The sequence below is a fragment of the Aedes albopictus genome, chromosome 2, assembly GCF_035046485.1.
Source record: "Aedes albopictus strain Foshan chromosome 2, AalbF5, whole genome shotgun sequence".
Classification (NCBI taxonomy): Eukaryota; Metazoa; Arthropoda; class Insecta; order Diptera; family Culicidae; genus Aedes; species Aedes albopictus.
The window spans coordinates 215094826-215114722 of record NC_085137.1 but is presented as its reverse complement, the minus strand read 5'-3'; the positions used below and the strand labels follow the sequence as shown (position 1 = coordinate 215114722).

The 19897-nt window shown below is 46.3% G+C and overlaps 2 protein-coding genes across 3 annotated transcripts in view; one reads left to right on the top strand and one right to left on the bottom strand.

Annotated features, from left to right (window-relative positions):
* The window catches only part of LOC134287909 (uncharacterized), a 295474-nt gene that overhangs the window by 166473 nt on the left and 109104 nt on the right, over positions 1-19897 (top strand). The window lies entirely within an intron of this gene.
* Positions 1-19897, bottom strand: part of LOC109401713 (protein decapentaplegic) — a 163001-nt gene that overhangs the window by 74786 nt on the left and 68318 nt on the right. The window contains exon 1 of one of the 2 annotated variants that reach the window (XM_019674297.3): positions 63-561. The exons of the other annotated variant lie outside the window; for it this stretch is intronic. The gene's annotated coding sequence lies outside the window, so the exon portion shown is untranslated. Of the gene's footprint in view, positions 1-62; positions 562-19897 lie in introns of those variants that run through there. 2 annotated transcript variants of the gene reach the window in all.

Sequence of the window (19897 nt, the reverse complement as noted above, 5' to 3'; positions counted from 1 at the left end):
AGAATGCCAAGAAGAGCATCGAATGGTCCAATCATTTCTCCTCCGGTTGAAGGGTCTCTTACCTTTGCTTCCAATAGCTGCCCGGTTTGATAATTGCTTCCTGTTTTGTTTCGTCTGGTCGAGAGTTTGCGGTGAAACTTGGGCGTAGAAAGAAACGCTCGAGAGGTTGTAAAATCAACTCCTGTCCGCCGAGAATGTTTGGGAAAGGTACTGCGGACGACCGTGCAGGATGGTTCGTTTCCGCCGAAAGTGTGTTCGATTGAAGTTTTCTAGTTTATAGTACTGCTGTAATTGTCTTCTTCTGCTGCTGTTGCTGCTTCTGTTCACAACGACGGTCTTCTGGCTGCTTAAGGCTCGGGTTAACTTCCGCATCTAAGCGTTGACTCAACGTGAGAAGATGTAACGCCGCAGGATCAACACCGAATCTGTGCATGCTCTTGTTGATCAACGCAACGATCACTGTTTATTTCACTTTATCACTGTGCCCTTTCATTAGCTATGTTTTGATTCAATTGATCGAGCACTCACATTTTCAATTATTTTTTTATTATTCTTTTCAGAACACATTCATTCACTACCATGAGACTCCACAACACTTTTGGATGACCCAATTCGGCCAGGTACACACAGCGTTCACCCCCTCGCTATGCGAGAGAGAGCAGCTCTTCAACGAAACCTTGTTCCAAATATACAGTGATCAACAACCGCAGTAATCCGTTTTCTCGCGAAACACAAATAAAACCTGCTAAGCCTTAATTGACACCTTTTCTTTTCGTCTCACTCTTGCACTTTATCTCGATTTCATAGGCCTTCAATTAAAAAGGATTTGCACAGCGAAACTTTTCCATGAACGATCACCGCAGATTCAGACGATCAACTGAAAAGTGTCTACCTCCGCGAACCAAACTTAACTGCCTGCCAAGTAGTATCCAGCGCCGAGTGCCCCGATCTTAAGGGTAAGATCAGTGAGCGACCGCGCGCTCGCTCTCACTCTCTTTGCCAGACCTGATTGCACTTCACAGAATACGTCAGACTACGGTGGATCGTTCAAGAGGGTTGATCGAGGAATGCCTTAACAACATGAGCTTTTTCTATGTTGCGTCTTTCCCTCGTTTATGTTGAGTTCTTCATCTTCTCACTGAGTGCCAACCCAATCATACAGTCATCTCCCTCACTCTCCCGCTTCCACTCATCCCGTCTCGCTCCAACCACGCATTCAAATCTTTCTCTCTCTCATCCCAGCACCTCGCCTTGCTTTCTTTCCTTGCATCGGATTAAGAACCGTTTTGCGCCGAACAAAGAATCTTCTTCCAGCAAAGAAGCGCAACGTGATCGTCGATCGTCGACTGGGCCCGGAGTCGCGCGGCGGTTGGGAAAGAAGTGATTATGACCCCTCCCGCTGATTTTTTCTTCGTTGCACGATTCACCATCGTCGTGGTCGTCGTCGTCGTCGTCGCATCGAGCGAGACGTCGAGGGGCCCGGTCGATCGGTCTGCCACCAGGTTAGTGAGTGCCTTCGGGCGGGGGTGGTGAGGCAGTGCAGTGGGTGCGCTGCTGTTGCTGCTGCTACTCCAGAACCAATCAGAATCTTCCGGATTCCGAGCGAGCACTGCTGCTGGCGCTGATTGCCGTGCGGGAGTTGGGTGCGTTTTGTTCGCTGCTCTTCGAGGGAGCTATGCTGCTTGCCGTGTTTCGGTTTAACTTGGGAAGAGGGGAATCTTTTGCGTATCGCGTACAGTTATTGCGCCCAATTGCCTCTAGATCGGTTGGGGTTCAGAAATGCGACTTTTAGGAGCAGAGGATGCACACGATGGTTGCGTTTTGTGACATTAATTATAGCATATTGTAGAGTGTTGGTTCCCTTATTCAGCATGTGGCTCCAATTTTCATCCTACGAAAAACAAAGGTTTAAAACGATATTTGTTTTGTTTCTTATTTTTGTATTTTTTTAGAAGTGAGCACCCATGAAAACAAAAAAAAAACGGCAACAATCGTTACCGTAATCGCTTGTTTTCGAATAGGATGAATATGGGAGCGTGAGATTACTGATGGCACACAAAACCAAAAAAAAAAAAATAAAGCTACAATGATGTCATGATATATCAACTCACAAAATTTTGCTTAATTTGAAATACCCAGAAATCCCAATGATTTATTTTTTTTTCACGAAATTATCAAAGTTGTCTAGAACACCATATATTTAAAGATTCTCAATATTTTGAAATATTGTTTGTGGTTAGATATTGTTGCAATACTCTGCAAAATCCCATCCTTATGGCGACTAGTATGGCAGCCTACGAAATTGGCTCTTAGAATACACATTACACAAACTTTATGGGACATTTTCCGAATGAATTCTCGTTTACAGATATAACTACCAACGCAACAAACTCTTCAAGCAAGAATCCTAACACATTCAGCTTTTCTCCTGAAAATTCTCCTGATATTTCATCCACGATTTTTCCTGGGATATTCTATTTTCCTTCAAATATCTTCAAATTCTTCTTCTAAGAATTCCTTCTAGAATTCCTCTCGTGAGGGTTTCTCTGGGTATGTCCAAAGGAATTTCTTTACAGATTCTTTCCCCAAGTAACACATTTGTCACAGAAGAGTCACGGCAGCGGTGATTTTGTTGCGCAGAATGCACTGCGACTTAATTCTAACAAATAAATACTTATTTGCCAGCAGTAAGTCACAGTGTCTTACTACATACTCAAAACAGATTTGCGGACTCGTTTGCTGATTACTCAGCTGTGAAAATCTCAGCAAAAAAAAAATGGATTATTCGAAGGAAAAAGTGAAAAATGACGCGTGTTTGGGGCAGTTGCGATGGGGATCTCGATCGGGTTGCATTGTTCGGCGGAAAAACGGAAAGTGACGCATGTTTGTGGCAGTTGCGATGAAATTCTCGGTCGCGTTTTATTGTTCGAAGGAAAAATTGAAAAGTGACACGAGTTTGGGGCAGGTGCACATTGTCCTTCCTCGTGAAGTGATAAAAATGGATGCACACTTGAAGGAGCTAAGGAGTGGTTGCGGTCACCCGACGACATGGAACTGGGTGTGATCATTCCGAGTTTTTTTTTTCTTTACATACTAGAAGAAGTTCGTGTGATTTCGCCAATGCGTTTTCATGAGGATTCCTGGAGTCATTAAGCGAAGAGTTGAGGGAAAGATGGCTAGAGTACCGCAGAAACATGATCGGCTTGGACGGAATCATGGTTCCACGTTGGATTGGAGTCACAAAGTCACTGGAATCCGTCGAACTACATGGGTTCTGTGATGCTTCGCGAAAGGCTCACGGCGCGTGCATTTACATCCGAACCGTTACAAATGATGGTACCGTAGACGTACGGTTGCTTACAGCGAAGTCTCGAGTTGCTCCTCTAGAGAATCTCAAGAAGAAGAAGAAGAAGTCACTCTCCACTCCACGACTCGAGCTTTCCTCGGCACTGTTACTCGCACATCTCTACGAGAAGGTTATCGACAGCATCCACATGACCGTGGAATCGCATTTCTGGACAGATTCGACAATTGTGAAATACTGGATAGCGTCAGTTCCCTCCAGATGGAAAGAATTCGTCAGCAACTGTGTATCGGAGATCCAGCACGTCACCAAGGCCGGGACCTGGAATCACGTTCCCGGAACAGAGAACCCAGCAGACATCATTTCTCGGGGCATGGCACCCCCACAGCTACAGTACGAGTCCCTCTGGTGGCATGGACCTCACTGGCTACTCCAAGACCGAGCAAACTGGCCAAATTCTGAACCGGACACAAGTCAACTTCAGCCGTCGATTCTGGAGGAAAAGGGAGCTGTTTCTGCACTGTTGCCCAGCGCGGAGCCTAGCGAAATCTTCAGTCGTCGGTCATCACTAACAGATCTTGTGACGCTGGTAGCCTTCCTGCAACGGTTCTGCTTCAATGCGAGAGCCCCAAATCGGGAGCGTCGCAAGCAAGGTCGTCTAACGCTCGCCGAACGTGACGCAGCGCTTCGTTTGCTAGTTCGCCTCGCCCAGAAAGAATCCTTTCCGCAAGAATACGCCGAATTGTCACGTGGTCGAACGGTTCAAGATTCCTCCCGTATCGCTTCACTGAATCCCGAGATGGTAGATGGCATTATTTGCGTCAGCGGCCGGTTGCGGAACGCCAAGGTTCCTGCAGGCCGGAAACACCCATATGTCATTGATCATCGTCATCCGTTCACCACGCTTGTCATGACTGAATACCATCAGAATTTGTTCCATGCGGGACAGCAGCTATTGGTCTCGTCCGTTCGCGGAAAATACTGGCCAACAAATGCTCGCAATGTAGCTCGAAAGGTTATCCACGACTGTGTTCGCTGCTTCCGTGTCAAGCCGAAGATTCACGAGCAACTGATGGCGGATCTTCCGTCAGAGAAGGTTACACCTTGTAGTCCCTTCCAACGCGTCGGCATTGATCTGTGTGGACCATTCCAAATGAAATATCCTCAGCGATCTGCCCGTCCCGTGAAATGTTTTGTCGTCGTTTTCGTTTGCCTGGTAACAAAGGCAGCCCACCTGGAATTGGTAGCTGATCAAACGTCTCAGGCATTCTTAGCTTCCCTCAGACGTTTCACGTCACGACGAGGAAGACCGTCTCTCATCATGTGTGACAACAGTTCCAGAACACCGTGGTCAGAGAAACAGCGAACGACAATATAGAGTTTCCTTTCATCCCCGCCCACTCCGCAAACTTTGGAGGATTGTGGGAGAGCGCCGTGAAGTCCTTCAAAACACTGTTGAAACGAACCATCGGGGCAAGAACCCTGCAGTACGACGAGTTCCAGACACTGCTCACGCAGATTGAAGCAATTCTAAACTCTCGCCCGCTCACTCCGGTTAGCAACGACCCCAGTGACTACGTGGCTCTAACACCGGGTCATTTCCTCATCCAACGTCCGTTGGCAGCGATTCCGGAGCCGAACCTTGATGGCTTACCGGAAAACCGATTGTCTGCATGGCAAACCGTGCAGCATTTTGTGCAACTTTTGTGGAGGAAATGGTCCACTCAATATTTATCAAACCTGCATAACCGCACGAAGTGGACCAAGAAGCGAGACAACGTGAAGGTCGGAACAATGGTGGTGCTGAAGGACGAGAATCAGCCACCGTTGAGTTGGCTTCTGGGTCGAATAACCGAGGTACACACTGGAGCAGACGGAAACATTCGGGTAGTGACTGTTCGAACGAAGGATGGCAGCTACAAACGAGCAATCTCGAAGGTCTGCATCCTTCCAATCAGCGACAGTTTCCAATCGTCAGCAGGGGAGAACTAGGACCCCTCCACCGGCGGAGGTCGAAAGGCCTCCGCAGACCAGTTAAGTTAAGTATTTTATTAAATTTCAAAAAGTTAATCGGCTTATTTTTCATTCGGAGCCACATTCCGTCCTCGTTTCCAGTCCAAGAAACGATGGAAGTCACTATTCGATCCGGCCTCTCCAATTATCGAGGTAATCTGTTTTGTTCTGGTGGTGGTTTTGCATGAACGGTGCATGTAGCAGTCGGTCTGAACTAGGTTCAGCATTGTCCAGATTTGTCCGTGAAGTCAGTTACCGTGGCAGTCCTAGACTGCACTATCAGAAACCCTGCTAAACACTATTCCACGCTTGGCTATTTGAGGTACAAGTACGCGAGCCCGCAGCGGAGGTAGAAGAGCGCTATTCATCCTCCAGGAACCAACGAAGAGATCGTCAACGAGTATGGCCAACTCGAACAACGGTCTCGGTACTTTGATGTTCCGTCAGCACATGAGCAACTCTCCAGCAAGTAACGACAATCACCATCGTGACGTGTAGGGGTATCATCAGCGCCTGGCGGCGCCGCGGAGGCCAACTGGCCTCCGTTTCAGGCAAGTCCTTGTTTTGTTCAGTAATTCAGTTTAAAAAAGCACCCGTTCATTTGATTCATAGCACCGCCGACGGCGGCCACAGGGGCCCCGTCTAGTCATCATCGAAGACGTACCACCACCACGGAGAGCAACCGAGTACACAAACCATCCAAAGGTTCAACGTACCGCGTCAGCATCCACGCGTACAGAGCATCTACCAACCGAAGAGTCACTATCCACAATCCTACAACGAAGAAGATCCCAATTAAGCTCGATGAAGCACAGCAGCGAGAAAGATCCAGCATCCAGGTCCAGAGCAAATCCATCCCACGTCCATCATGAAGTCCAGTTCCCATCCACGTCGAACAGCATCAACGGCAGCAGTTCAATGTTTACCGACGAGTATGGGTCAAGGTCGTGCCATTTCCAATCGATGTCGAAGCAGTAGCAGAACAACACGTCCAGCTCCAGCAGCAGCAGAAGTATATAATGCGGTCAACCCGGCGACCGACAGTGTTCAATATATGAAGAAACAATGTGAATTCCAAAACAAACCAATACAGATGGCAGTAGATAAGTTTAGCGTAGGGTCAGGTAGTATTTTTGAAATCTCCAAGATTTCAAGGCGGCCGGCATGGTCACGCGAGGGTTAACCGAGAGGGTATATGCGAGAAGATGAAACAACATTCTAACTCTATCGATCCTCGTTTGTTACACGCTTGCACTATTGTCATTTCAACCGAACTGAATTATGATAAGAGATAAGAGAATGAGATATTTGAGTATACTAGGAGTATACCAATTCTCTCATGGTCAGCTGATCGTGTACATAGCCTAATAAAGTTTAGTTTTGTATCAGATTCGCCGGGAAATAGACGTCCTTTGTATCGACACCTATCGTTCTTCAATAAACCGTAGAAGTTAAGTGTATAGTTACTTTCAATAAGATACGTCGCGAAGTGATTATTTCAGTGGCCGAAGCCTGATCCGTTTCCCGCGCTCATAAACACATACCTTTATTGATGGTTCCCTTAAGTATTTTGTTCTAGGATTCCTTCCGAAATTCTTACAGGTATACCACCCACGATTTATTTAGGGATTTTTTTGGGAATTCCTTCTGGATTCTTTCAGGGATTCAGAGATTTATAACGGGAGTTCGTTATGGACTTATTCCGGGATTTCTGTAGAAAAATTTCCTTGGTTTGCGTTAACGATTCCATCAGAGATTTCTCATGGGATTCTTTCATTGAATTTTCCCAAGATTCTTTTATGGATTTCTTCCAGAGCTTTTTCCGGGATCCCTTCTGATACTCTTCTCTGGGTTTCTCTAGAGATTTCTCCTGCAATTTGTTCATGGATTTCTCCAGGATTCTGTCAAGGATTTTTTCAGGAATTCTGGCAGTTTTCCATCAGGGATTCATCCAACGTTTCCTATTGGGGACTGCTTCAGTGAATTTTTCACGGAATATTTTCGAAATTTCTTCAGGGATTTCTTTTGTTTTTTTTTTCCGAGTTTCCATTCGGGATTACCTCCGGGTTTGCTTCCAGGATTCCTTCCGAAAGTCCTTGAGGAATTTCACCCAGAATTTCTTTGACCGATTTTGCTTTGATTTTTTAGGTTTTCTTTAGAGATTCCTCCTGAGAATTGTTTCAAGGACTCTTCCAGACATTTTGTAGATATTTCTTCCGAGATTTTTATTTATTCCTTCATTGATGAACTTCCGTGATTCTTTAAGTCATTCGTTAAGGTATTTCTCCTGAGATTAATTCAGAAACTCCTTCGGGGATACCTTCTGGATTCCTTCAAAGATATTTTCATAGTTGTTTTCACGATTCCTTCATTGACTCTTCCAGGATTTACTCGAGAGATTGCTTTAACGATTCCTTCATTTCTCACGGCATTTCTACTTCACTCAGGTATTTGTGCAGTGATTTTTCCGGGGTTGATTCAGGGATTGCTACCTGGAAACGTTCTACGATTCTCCTGGAATTTCTCCCTGGTTTCTTTCAGGATTTTCGACTGCTGCAATGCTCACTCCACACAGGAGCGATGCATGCACAGCAAAGAACAACACAATACTCTTCAAATATGGTAACCTTTACATCACAAAAACTCGCCCGTTTGTAACACTGGTTACTTGTTTCGTACTGCTTATACTGTTACCGACTGACAGCCAAATTACCAGCATTTTCACCTCTTTCTTTGTATTCTTTTAGAAAAAAGCTGTTCTACGATTAAGTGTACTATTACTTCGCCATTAGAAACGTTTCTTCATCAAAAGTTGTACTTTCAAGTTTCGCTTAGTTTATTGATAGACGAAACACTAGCGTCTTATGAGATTTTTCCTACTTTAAAAAATTGGCAGTTCCTTCAAGTTCAGAATTTACAAGCGGCCAAACTTCTAACTCGAGTTATGATTTTTTAAGTATAATTTTTTGATAAACTTAAAATTTTGGGCCTCCTCCATCTTAAAACAGGTCACCCCAATGACGAAACAAAACATACACATGGGCAAATGAACAACAAACTCGCCAAGTATCACGATCTTTGGAGAACTATTATATCGATTTTCTATGGAATAGCTGATAAGAACTTTCAGATTATATTACAGCTTACTACAGTAATGTCTATCTATCTTAAAAATGTCTCTTACATAGTCCCTAGTTGGGTGCCAATTGTAAGTCTCGACTCAGGGCTCAGGGCTTACGTTCTCAGGGTCGATCACGCCATTTTCTTAAGGTAGACTTACGATACCATTATCACAGGAACAACGAACAACGCCACAGGCAAATCAAGTCCTGCGCAACATAAGAGAAGCTACGCTTATACATATTTATTTATGTAAAGATACAAACAAAATGGTTTGGGTCTGGAGATTTGGGGGTTTCATTGCGGCCGATGCGTTAACTATGGGGCTCATGGTCATGCATGACAGAGACAACATGTATTTGGTGTTGGTACTTGCCACTCGTTGGGATTAGTAGAGCTGGAGGAACCGGCTAGGCGAAGCAAAACTCGATCCCAACGGTCGTGTTGACATCAGTGATGGCTGCTGGTGGTTACTTCGAGCGGCTCCCGGGTCGAATGGAACGCCTCCCTCATGTTCCAGCCGCAGGAGATCGTCAGTCCGATCGATCGTGTTCGCTATTGTCTCGCGCGAAAACGAAAACAATAGATGCACGGGTGTTTAGTGTTTGTATTGTGCTGTTCGATCTTGTGGATGCATTTAGTTTGGTTTATTGATGTGTCCTTTTTTGCGTGGAATGGGCTTAAAGTTTCTGCTCCTTGATGGGGTGGAGACGCGCTACAGGGTTTCTTTTATTCGATAAGTTTTCGTAAAGAAAAGTGGTCATTTGTGCGCGAAAGTTAGTGTTTATTGATCCATTGTCAAATAACATTACCTACCATAGGTGACTCCCAGATTGACAATGTACTCTACTCTACTAACAAAAATTCCTTCCGGAGACAAACATGGAGATGCAGCGATTCGCGGTCTTTATAACAGCGTTTGTCTTATTAACATTCCCTCCCATCCCCGATGACCGTAAGGACGTGGCCGGTGCCGTTATTGACCTTACTTAAGTTGAGAGCTCTCGAACTGTGTAAATTAAGAGTGGTAAGCTAGTCCCAAGCTCTACTCATTGGTTCTTTGTGCAGTTTCGATTGCTCTGGTCAGTCACGGAGTAACAACTACAAATTGTGCGGTCATCTATGCTCATACACAAGCTCATGAAAAGGTTATCATATTTGAATAACGATAATATGTACATACATACATTTATTTGTTCAACATCACATTTAAGACAAGACATAATCAACAATAGTACGCCACAATACTCGGTTTGTGACTGCCACTCTCCATCCTCGGTCGCGCCCAATGCTCGCCAGGTCACGCTCCACCTGGTCCGCCCATCGCCTTCTTATGCCAAGCGGATCAGTTGCAAACACCAGCTTTGCAGGGTTCGGCATTCTTGCAACATGCCCAGTCCACCGTATCCTTCCGGCTTTGGCCACCTTCTGGATGCTGGGTTCGCCGTAAAGTAAGCGAGCTCGTGGTTCATTCTTCTCCGCCACACACCGTTCTCCTGCACACCGCCGAAGATCGTCCTTAGCACGCGTCGCTCGAAAACTCCGAGTGCTTGCAAGTCCTCTTCGAACATGGTCCATGTCTCGTGTCCGTAGAGGACCACCGGTCTTATTAGCGTTTTGTACATGGTGCATTTGGTGCGTTGGTGAATCATTTTCGACCGCAGTTTCTTCTGGAGCCCGTAGTAGGCCCGACTTCCGCTGATGATGCGCCTCCGAATTTCACGGCTCACATTGTTGGCAGCCGTCAGTAAGGAGCCGAGGTAGACGAATTCCTCCACCACCTCGAATGTAACATTATACTCAGACGGATCCGGTCGTTTTCGGTTCCGCCTACCAGCATGTACTTTGTTTATGAGGCATTCACCACCAGTCCGACCTTTGCTGCTTCGCGTTTCAGGCGGGTGTACAGCTCTGCCACCGTTGTTCTGGCAATAATGTCCATGTCGTCCGCAAAGCACACAAATTGACCGAATTTTGTGAAAATCGTTCCCCGGCTCGTCGCATCACACCTTCCAGAGCGATGTTAAAGAGTAGACATGAGAGTCCGTTACCTTGTCTCAGTCCCCGGCGAGATTCGAATGAACTGGATAGTTCACCCGAAACCCTTACGCAGTTTTGCACACCGTTCATCGTTGCTTTAATCAGTCTAGTCAGCTTCCCAGGAAAGTCGTTTTCGTCCATGATTCTCCATAGCTCTGCGCGGTCGATACTGTCGTATGCCGCTTTGAAGTCGATGAACAGGTGATGCGTTGGAACCTGGTATTCACAGCATTTCTGGAGGATTTGCCGTACGGTAAAGATCTGGTCCGTTGTCGACCGGCCGTCGATGAAGCCGGCTTGATAACTTCCCACGAACTCATTCATTTTAGGTGACAGACGACGGAAAATGATTTAGGATAGCATTTTGTAGGCAGCATTCAAAATAGTGATCGCCCTGAAGTTCTTACATTCCAAATGGTCGCCTTTCTTGTGAATGGGGCAGATTAAACCTTCCTTTCACTCCTCCGGTAGCTGTTCGGTTTCCCAGATCCTGACTATCAGCCGATGCAAACAGGTGGCCAACTTTTCTGGGCCCATCTTGATGAGTTCAGCTGCGATACCATCCTTACCAGCTGCTTTGTTGGTTTTGAGCTGGTGAATGGCATCCTTAACTTCCCTCAGCGTGGGAGTTGGTTCATGTCCGTCCTCCTCTGCGCTGGTGTCGTCGTTTCCTTCGTTGTTGTGGGCTCCCGTGCCTACGTTCTCCACGCCGTTCAGGTGCTGATCGAAGTGCTGCTTCCACCTTTCGGTCACCTCACGTCCGTCCGTCAAGAGGCCTCCGTCTTTATCCCCGCATATTTCGGCTCGCGGCACGAAGCCGTTGCGGAATGCGTTGAGCTTCTGATAGAACTTCCGTGTTTCTTGGGAACGGCACAGCAGTTCCATTTCTCCGCTTCTTCCAGGCGGCGCTTTTTCTCCAGAAAGAGGTGGGTCTGCTGTTTCCGCTTCTGTTTATAACGTTCTACGTTCTGTCGAGTCCCTTGCTGCAGCATTACTGCCCTCGCTGCGTTCTTCTCCTCCAAAACCGTTCTTCACTCTTCGTCGAACCATTCGTTCCGTCGATTCCGTTCCACGTACCCGATGGTGCTCTCGGCTGCGTCGTTGATGGCTGCTTTCACTGTACTCCAGCAGTCCTCTAGAGGGGCCTCATCGAGCTCGCCCTCGTCTGGCAACGTGGCCTCGAGATTCTGCGCGTATGCTGAGGCGACATCCGGTTAATTCAGTCGCTCTAGGTTGTACCGTGGCGGTCGCCGGTACCGTACATTGTTGATGACGGAGAGTTTTGGGCGTAGTTTGACCATCACCAGATAGTGGTCGGAGTCGATGTTGGCGCCACGATAGGTCCTGACGTCGATAATGTCGGAGAAGTGCCGTTCGTCAATCAGAACGTGGTTGACTTGAGATTCCGTCTGCTGTGGTGATCTCCAGGTGTAACGACAAGGGAGGCTGTGTTGGAAAAAAGTGCTGCGTATGGCCATATTTTTGGAGGCGGCGAAATCAATGAGTCGTAGGCCGTTTTCGTTCGTCTGCTGGTGGGCGCTGAACTTACCAATCGTCGGTCTGAATTCCTCCGCCTGGCCAACCTGAGCGTTCAAACTCCTATGATGATCTTGACGTCGTGGCTTGGGTAGCGATCGTACTCGCGTTCGAGCTGCGCGTAAAATGCGTCCTTGTCATCATCAGTACTTCCGGAGTGTGGGCTGTGCACGTTTATTATGCTGAAGTTGAAGAAGCGGCCCTTGATCCTCAACCTGCACATTCTTTCGTCGATCGGCCACCAACCGATCACGCATCTCTGCATATCACCCATCACGATGAAACCTGTTCGCAGCTCGTGTGTGTTGCCGCAACTATGGCAGATGATATGGTTACCTCTAAACGTTCGCACCATGGATCCTGTCCAACACACCTCCTGCAGCGCTACGATGCCGAACCCGCGGTCCTTCAGTAGATCGGCGAGTATGCGGGTGCTCCTAATGAAGTTGAGAGATCGGCAGTGCCACGTACCGAGTTTCCAATCGCAAGTCCTTTTTGTTCGCTGGGGTCGTTGCCGTTGGTCTCGGTTCGTATTATTCTGTTGCTGATTTTCCGTTACAATGGTTTTTTTACGGCTGGCTCGTAGGGCCTGACACTAACCCCCTACTTTCCGGAGGACCATAGTGCACAGTTGAGCTTAGAGTCCTTCCCTGGCACTCGGACGCATATCAGCCGCCCCTCACACGGGGATCAGACGCTGTTGTGAGCCGCTCCTCCTGGAGAACAGACGCTCAGGTATGCCGAAGCAACCCCCCCTTTCCTGTCACCCTACGACCAAAGTTCCCACCGGGGTTGGTTACCCGATCTTCCCTAAGGTTGCTCATAGTTTCCGGTCGATACCGCGAGGAGGTAGGGATAGGAGTTGCGGGCAGAGGCTACACAGATAAAAATAATGAGATTTACACGTCATGTAAACTTCAGTTTAGTCATGTAAACTTAATGTTATGATGGTTTACATGATATATCATGTAAATTTGTGTTATATGTCATGTAAACACACAGAGTCATGCTGAATTACATGACATATAATGGAAGTTTACATGATATTTTATGACTTTTACATGATATCTCATGTAAACTTCTGTGACATCCCACGCTCCAATCATGTGCATCATATGTCACAGAATTTTACATTCTTTTTTCGATCTGTGTAGTGGATCACAATGGGATCTGAATTGCACAGCATACCCAGCCTTTACCGTGTCTTAAATAATAAAATGTACGAACCTCTTATCCTGAGTAACGCGGACTCAACCCCTTTTTGTTTTCAAGCAAATCTTGAAACACGTTTCATGTGTTAAATTGCTTTGATCAGATCTGTCATTCGGGTTTCTCTTTTCTTCGGATTTTACTCTCTGCGCTTTCTCAAAAGAGGTAAACAATAATCAAGCTTGAATTTGTACACATGACTTTAACTAAGTTTGTTTACATTAGAGGATAATGCAGATGTTTGCTGCAGTTCTTTATCGCTTATTCACAATTTACACAGCTTCAGTACCGTGAAAGGCTGCCGTCGGAAAGGGCATGTTAATGTTTTATTGCTTCTCGGCGGATGTAATCAAAATGAGAAATGGAAAATGGTTTGATCATATGTGAGATACAGTTTGTTGAAAAAAAAAATAAAGTTGAAAATATATTTTTTTATTCCTATGTATACTTCCTAACCGATCACACAGGTTGAACATAACCTCAATGTTTGACTCCCGATTTGGGCTCCCGCTGAGAGAGCAAATTGAGTCAGTCCGCAAGACCCAGCTCTTAACAAATTCAAATCATTCAACTGCATAGGCTCATTCGACCAAATTATCTATTAGGCCTATTGATCCGTTCGACTTCACATACTTTGGCCTAATAACCCAGCTGGGATCATTATGGTTTCTTGCGTAAATTGATGCTGTTTGAGCAAAGCTTTGGACCATTGTATTGTTGAAGAGGCAAGAAATGGAGAAATGGCGAATATTGTAGGTCCACGAAGCGTTAACACGACGAAAGATTTCTGAGCACGTATGAAAGGCTAGATACCCATAGCACATTAAACTGGGTAGACATGGTCGATTTTTTGAAACAAAGCTTTTTCGATTCCTTCGCGTCCATATTGAAATTTGTATGGGATTTTGTATGGAAAAACGTACTCTTTTGCATTTTTGTCGTAAGTTGAAAAAAATGTCGAAGATGATGTAATTTAATAATCGTGTTTATTTGAAATACTTTGATATGCATATCGTGATAGCAACGCATGCATTAATTTGGAAATCAAGAGAATATTGGATTTGTAAAGCTTGTCCTAGACTGCCTCTTTTAATTGAATCAAAAACCTTTTGCTCCTACTTACCTGAGCAACACATGAATGGCTCTAGATGGGAATTTCCATTCCGGTTCGTTCTAAGCACACCGGAAAGGGAACGTAAACTAATTATTGTTGATTAATGGCTTATGCTACACCCTACACCAACAAGTTTTGTTGTGTTACCTTTCCCGAAAATATGTAAATATCTGCAATTACTTCACAGAACCAAAATCACCTCGCCACACTGGAAATTCCACGTTTTCATTCCGATAAAAGTCAGTTGGAAATCCCGTTTGGTCTCGTGAATTAACCTACATCATTCTCGCTACCTGCTGAAGACCCTCGAAGCACTCACACATACAGAAGCGCACCCAAACTTCTGGGGAGGACGATAATTGCTCAGGGAAGCTAGAACAAAGCATCGTGAATGATCATTCGACTGAAACAGCACATGGCTGCCTGAGCAGATTCTAGGCAGTGCGTCTAGCGCAGTGGTTTTCAACTATTAAAGATAAATGTCGTTCCATTACCTAACGAATACTATAGAACTTATAAGAACAATTATTTTAAGAGCACCCTATTTGGATGAGTCAAGCTTTCTCAACATAAGGAGCACTTAGAAGCTTTTTTTTTTTAATCTGATCCGTTGTTATGACAGTACCAGTTCTACTAATGAGTTTTTATTTTGTCAGAGGAAAACATCCTCAAATATTCTTATGCAAAAATCTTGTGACCCATCTTCTATAATGTACTAAAATACTTGAATTTTATTTAAAACCAATGTTCAACTACTAAAAGTTCCATTTGATCACCATTAGGAAAGTCACACTTGCCGCTCCACTACTCGATGACAGATTCAAGAACAACAGCAGAGAAGGTAAGGCCAAAAGGACGCGAAATGCATCCTCTGTGTACGGGTGTGCGGGTCGTCCTCCTCTAAAGGAATGATCACCGAAGAAACTGAGGTAGCTAAGCCGGTCGTATAGTCAAGAGCCCACACAATGTGACCCCCCGGTGAGATTTCAAGTGCCTCGGAGAATTGGACGAAGGTAGGATGCGCATGCATACACGCACACAGGAGGGTGTTCGGGAATGTGAAACATCCGTCCATCCATCTATCGATGCTATGCTGTTTCACCGGCCGGGCTGTATAAAGCATGTAATCCGCAATTTGGGATTCTTTCCTTCTTGAGTTTTGGCTCATTTTGTCTCCTTGATCCTCCTAGTACTTGACAGACAAACAGGATGCGAATCCAGGGGGTTGTAAGTGGCATACTTCTGCTCTTTGTTCCATTGTTCATTTATTTACTTACGGTGAGTGCTCCTTAGTTGGACACGTAGGATTGTTTTCCGATTTTGAAACAGTCATTTATGGCAGTAAAGAAACATTTTTTGCGGTCATCAGAGATATGAATTCATCAGTATAAAAAAAGCATAATTCATCATGATTCTATTTGCATATTTATTTAGAATTAATTGACCCGACAATCATAATATTGCTTATTTAAAATATGGAGTTGTATGTTTTTTTTTTGCCAATTATCCAGTTCTACCGCACTACTGCACATTAGAGATGCCACGCTATGTCTGAACCAGCAGATTATAAAAAATGAATGTACATCGGGTTTCTTCCCACCAAACATCAGCATTCAAGCTATATTTTCATTTGCAGAAGGTTTCAAAATATTCTATCGGTGAAAAATTGTCCATACATTTTGTATGGGTGAGAAATGGTCGAAAATGAGAATTCATGCAAGTGTATGAAAAACAGCTAAAAAGGTGAAAAAATCAAAATTTCCCCGATGAAATATTTTGAAACCTTCTGCATATGATAATATAGCATGAATTCTGATATTATGTGGAAAGAAACCCGATGTACATTCAATTTTTATAATCAGCTAGTTCAGGCATAGCGTGAGATGTATTTCTTCTAATCTCATACATATTTTAGTTATATTAGGGTAGCTAGTGTGACCAGTCGCTCCGCAATGTCTACTCTTTTTTAAGGCTTTTCAGTCAGGTCTCAGATAATTGAGTAATATAAGAGGGAAGACAAAGGATTTACTTAGCTAGCTCAGCTAATTAAACAATTAAATACATAAATACTTAAAATATGACAAAACCTGCAGTTATTAAACAAACTTACCTTACCGATCAGGATAAGGCCGGGGTGGCCTCTGCTGTACATAGTAGCCGTTTCCATTCCACAGCGTTTTGTAGATAGTTAACTTCGTATTACGGCGAACTTTATTCGATCGTAGAGTTTTGCGGAGTCCAAAGTATGCACGATTTCCTGCCACAATGCGCCTTTGAATTTCTCTGCTGGTATCGTTGTCGGCGCGGTCACCAGTGAGCCCAAGTACCAAGCCCAAGTAATTCTTCAACCGCCTCGATTTCATCATCGTCGATATAAATTCGGAATGGCGGGCGCGGTGATTCCTCCCTGGAGCCCTTTGCCACCATGTAGTTTGTCTTCGACACATTAATGACCAATTCACCTGGCTTCACTCTTTAGTCGGATGTACGTTTCCGAAATCGTCCCAAATTTACGAGCAATAATATCAATATCATCAGCGAAACCAAGCAGCTGACCGGACTTCGAGAAAATCGTTCCACTCGTGTTTATCCCCGTTCTCCTTATTACACCTTCTAACGCAATGTTGAACAGCAAGCACGAAAGACCATCACTTTGCCGCAACCCTCTGCGAGATTCGAAGGGACTCGAGAATGTCCCTGATACTCGAACTACGCACATCACTCGATCCATCGTCTCCTTAATCAATCGTTTCGGTTTATCCAGGAATTCGTATTCGTGCATAATCTGTCATAGCTGTTCTCGATCAATTGTATCATACGCCGATTTGAAATCGATGCACAAGTGATGTGCGGGCACGTTGTATTCGCGGCATTTCTGCAACACCTGGCGGATGGCGAACATCTGGTCCGTTGTAGCGCGTTCACCCATAAATCCAGCCTGATATTGCCCCACGATCTCTCTTGCAATCGGTGATAGACGGCGGCATACACTTTGAGAGAGTACCTTGTAGGCAGCGCGATAGTTCCCGCCATCCAACTTGTCGCCCTTTTTGTAGATGGGACACACTCGTAGAACTTTCGTGTATCCTTAGCGCGGTACAGCTCTTCCATCGCTTCGCGATCTCGTTCTTCCTGCTGGCGCTTCTTCATCCGGAAGACTGAGTTCTGCCTGTTCCGCGCCTGTCTGTAACGTGCCTCATTCGCTCTCGTACGGTGTTGCAGCATTCTCGCCCATGCTGCATTCTCCTCGTTTTTCAACTCTTCACATTCGCCGTCGTACCAGTCGTTTCTGTGATTCGGAGTCGCAAAGCCTAGCCTAGTGCTGTAGCCGAGGTACTACCTATGGCGGATCAGATGTCCCTCCAGCCAGCTTCAAGTGTAGCTGCGTCAAGCTGCTCTTCCGTTGGTAGGGCCACTGCTAACTGCTGCGCGTAGTCTTGAGCCACTTCCACGTTACGAAGTTGCTCGATGTTGAGCCGCGGCGTTCGACTTCGACGCGTGGTGATAACTGTCGAAAGTTTTGAGCGCATGCATACAGCGACTAAGTAGTGATCCGAATCTATATTCGCACTGCGGTATGTGCGGACATTGGTTATATCCGAGAAGAATTTACCGTCGATTAGAACGTGGTCGATTTGGTTTTCTGTTTGATGGTCGGGTGATCTCCATTTAGCTTTGTGGATATCTTTGCGGGGGAAGAAGGTGCTTCGGACTACCATACCACGGGAGGCTGCAAAGTTTACGCATCGTTGGCCGTTATCATTCGATACGGCGTGCAGGCTGTTTCGCCCGATTACCGGTCTGTACATTTCCTCCCTTCCTACCTGCGCGTTCATAGGGGCTGTCCATAAACCACGTGGTCATTTTTTTGAGAAGCTTGGCGGACAATGTGACGAAGTACTCCGGGTCCGCACAGTTATTCCTGGTGGACGAGATGCGTCAGGCCAGCCACGTTAGGACAGCCTAGAACCCCTCGTGTAACCCAGGTCTGCGAAGCCAGGCCACTACAAGATCACGAGGACGAAAGTGAAGGTGTTACGGGTCCGCAGATTGATCTCGGCGGACAAACCGTGCCAGGCAGGGCACGGCAAGACAGCCGCGGGCCCGTCATGAAACTCCGGCCGGTGAAGCCATCCCACAAGTGCCAAGCGACGGTCAGGACGGCAAGGCGGCAGGGCGGCACCACGCAGAGTCATCAGGGCCCCAACACTGACACCTTACACAAACCTATAGTAAGTACTGTTTAGAGAGTAGCTAGGGCCGTAGGGACGTTTTTGCCTTTCTCGTACACCACAGTGTACTGAAAGGCTATATGTTCACTCAAAAAACGAATTTTCGATAGAAAGCTCGGAGGATCAAGTCATTTATACCAATCAACTCAGTTCGATGACTTGAGATGATGTCTTTTTTTTTTTTTTTTTTCCTTCTAAACCATAGGGGGATAAATCTGCTCATCAGACACCCTAACAGGAAGGTTAGGGTAGTGTGGGGATGAGGCCGTCTTCTACAATGCCGGTAGAAGCCAGGACTACTCTCTCCTCGACCCACTAAAACACATTCCTATGGTCGCCAAACCCTACGTCTCTCCGGAACCACCAAGAAGGTATTGCTTCAGAGAGGGGCTAGTGCATATCGCACCCTCAAGGTTAGCTGCCGTAGCCTAGCAGCAACGAACATCGATGACTCGCACTGGGGAGTCCATCACGATAGCATGCTGGCGCTTAGCCAGTTTCCCGAGTGGTCCTCGCCACTCCCTTTGTCCACGGAAGGCGGGCAGGGTCAACCCCGCCCGCGCCCTACTGCTGAGCGGACATCAAGAACTGATGCCCACATGCAACCCGATCTGACCTGCTGAAGGCAAGGGTATCACTACCCTTCAGGCCTTATCAGCTGCATCCGTAGGTTGCAGACAGCAGGGTCTCACCTACCCCGACCCTTGCCGGGGACCCCTTTCCAACCGCGGGCTCAGATCCAACCCAGTAGACCGACGCCACGACAGCACCGCTACCGGGACTTCCTCTCCGCTGCCACTTAATCGCTGTAAGGGTCGATCTCGACCGCAGGGCACCGGTATGACCTACGAAGCCGACTTCGAACCCCTGGACCACCTCTTGTACTGCATCTGGACTAGCCATTCTCCGAGTCCACGCGCCACCTCCTTTGTAGCTCCCAGACGATATGGGTGATAGCCGTTGAAACGGCATTCCAGCTAATCTCATCCCTACACATTCTCTGGACCAAGTTGTCCGGAGTTGTGTCCTCCCCGCATGTGGCAAGCATGCGGTCACGCATTGTGCGAAAACGCGGGCACACGAACAAAACGTGTTCCGCCGTTTCCTCTAAACCATTGCACACTGGGCATTCGGGAGAATCCGCATGCCCGAAACGGTGTAGATACTGTCGGAAGCAACCATGGCCTGTAAGGACCTGTGTCAGGTGGAATGAAACTTCCCCATGGCGCCTATTAATCCAACTATCTACCCTCGGTATCAACCTATGGGTCCACCTTCCTTTGGTGGAACTGTCCCACGCGCGCTGCCATTTGACCATAGAGGCCATCC